This window comes from Nicotiana sylvestris, chromosome 9, assembly GCF_000393655.2.
Source record: "Nicotiana sylvestris chromosome 9, ASM39365v2, whole genome shotgun sequence".
NCBI classification, from domain to species: Eukaryota; Viridiplantae; Streptophyta; class Magnoliopsida; order Solanales; family Solanaceae; genus Nicotiana; species Nicotiana sylvestris.
The window spans coordinates 148,019,681-148,022,480 of NC_091065.1; the positions used below are offsets into that span (position 1 = coordinate 148,019,681).

A 2,800-nucleotide genomic window follows, 5' to 3' on the forward strand; every position below is an offset into this window, starting at 1 on the left:
CACTTATTATACTCTTTTCTATAGGTTGTACAATCCTATCATCTGCCAAGTATATTTCTATAGGGGTATCTATTCCTTCCCTAAAACATGCTTTTATTAGGATCTCCGTTCCTCCTAAGTGTACATATTTTATTGGATTTTTTGCTTTTATATCTTGTATTTCTTTATTTAGTAGTCTTTTATTTAAAATTGGTATTTGTGCTTTACCTTTGATGTATTTACAATCTATTATATGTTCTCTTTGGCTTACTACATAGTATTCTTCTTTTTGTCTTTTAAACCAATTCTTTATTGTTGGTACTTCTAATATTTTGTCTATACTTAGATCCAATTCTTTTCCTTTTATTTGTTCAAATATATTAGCGTCAAATATTATTTTTTGTTCTGAAGATTGTTCATCTTGGTGTTCTTCTTGTTGTATAATTTGTATATCTTTTTCAGTCATAATTTTCTTCATCTGACTCTTCTATATCCTTGTTTATTTCATTTTCAGAGAACTCATTTTCTGATATCTCATATATGCTGTCTTCACTGCTTAATTCATAATCTACATATTCTATTTGTGTATATTTATCATTATCAATTAGTATTTCGGTAATTTGTTTCTTCTTTGGGTTTTTTGGTAATTTACAATCTTTGGCTAAGTGTCCTAGCTTTCCACAATTATAGCAAGTACACTCTGTTAGTTTTTTCTTTTTCCTATATGGTTTTTTATGTTTATAGTTTTTTACATAATATCTTCTTCTTGGTTTCCTATATTTATATTTTGAATATTTTGATTTAAATTTCTTTTTCTTTCCTTCTTTTTTGTAATATTTATCTGTGCATCCAAATTGGGGTGCTATTCTACTTTTGCAACATGCCAAATTTTTTACTAATATTTTTTCCATTTTCATGTTTTCTTTATATTTTTCACATAATTCTATAAACCAGTTTTGTAGAAATTTTATCCTTGCTCCTAATGTATCTGCTAGTCCTGCTTCGTTCCAATTTTTTATTATTTTTGAGCTAAAGGGTTCTGGTAATTTTGTAAAATATAATTTTCTTATCTCTTTACTTTCATCTGGACTATATGTTCCTTTATAATAATAGTCTCTAAATGCACAAGTATATTCATCTATATAACACATATTACATATTGCTAATTTTGTCATTAAATTTCTATTTGTAATTTTTTCTTTATTTTGTTCTTCTACTTCTGTTGTCATACTACTAAATTCATTTCTTATTGCTATTTCATATTTATTTAATATATCTGTAACTGTTGTTGTAGTTGTACCGTCAAGTTTTTTATTACTCCTTAATGTGTCTAAGCTTTCACTTGATAAATTTTGTAACCATAATTTTACAGTTCCTATTAATGTTCTTTCTATATATCCTGGTGTTTCCGCTATTGTTATTTTATTATCTATTAGTTGTTTTGAGATATATCCTATCCATAATTGTATTGTTTTATTTATATCTGCTACACAATCTAGATCTAAAAAATTATATTGTTCAGTTATCTGTCTTGGTGCCCATTTCTTATTTAACCTTTTATCCCATAATGTTTTGTTTCTGTCATATGCATCATAACTTACTCTGTAATAGGTTGGGTTTAATTGTTTTGGATTTTTTATTCCTGATATGCTTGGTTTATCTTCGTTCATATCTCCTGTATTTATTTCTGGGTTTATTTTTATCTTTTCTGTTTTTTCTATAAGTTCTGTGTATGTTTCACTTGTTTCTGAATAGTTTTCTCCTAGTTCTGTGTCTTTATCACTTTGGTCATTTATTTCGTTTATACTTATTTTTGATGGACTCTCCTGTACTTCTTCTAACTGTAATTTGAATCTTTCTATCTCATTTGTTAGTTTTAGTTCTTCTTCTTCTTCTTTACGTTTTTCCTTTTCTTTTAGTTTATTTGCATACATCTGTTTTAGCATCTCTAATTCTTTTTCTAATTCTGTTATTTTAGTGTTTTTTACTTCCTCTATCTGTTGTATTTTTTCTTTAGCTTGCTGTTGTATTTCTTTAATCTCTCGTTTTTTATCTATTTCTTCGTTTTCTTTTGTTATTCTAACCATGGCGGTTAAACTATCCTCTAGTTTTACAGTTTCTTTTTCTAACATTAAGTTTAGGTTATTTCCTATTTTTTTATATCTTCTTCCTAAGTTGGAAAATATTATTGTTATTTTTAATCCTTCTGGATTCTCATATGTTTTCTCTTCTAATGCGAATTCTTCTTTATTCATCTTTTATCCTTTAGATAACAAACATATTTATATTCTGTTTTAGATATTATATCGATTAATTTGGACAGCCTAGCTTTGTTTATTTTTGTGATACTTAAGTATTCATATTCTATATATAGTTTCTTTAGTTTCTTCCTAATTTTCTGCGATTTCTTAGTTATTTTGATTGTTTCACTGTTTTGCGGGTTTGTACTATTAATGTCAGTGTTATTTTTCATGATTTGCTTCTTAATATAAATGTTTATTTTTCATAGCTCTGATACCATTGTATTCCCTTGTACTCCAGGTGAGCGCCTAATTACCAAAACTTGAACTGTATTCCCTTGTTTTCTAGGTGGGTGCATGACTGCCAAAAATTCGAACTGTATTCCCTTGTTTTCTATGTGGGCGCCTGATTGCCAAACCTTGATCTCCAGGTGGACGCCTGATTGTCAAAAACTTGAACTATATTCCCTTGTTCTCCAGGTGGGCGCCTGATTCCCAAAAACATGAATTGTATTCCCTTGTTTTCCAGGAGGGCACCTGATTGCTAAAACTTGAACTGTATTACCTTGTTCTCCAAGTGG

At 28.3% G+C, this 2,800-nt stretch overlaps 1 pseudogene; it reads right to left on the reverse strand.

Annotated features, from left to right (window-relative positions):
- Positions 1-1,045: 1,045 nt before the first annotated feature.
- LOC138876871 (uncharacterized) lies at positions 1,046-2,234 on the reverse strand (annotated as a pseudogene).
- Positions 2,235-2,800: the final 566 nt, after the last annotated feature.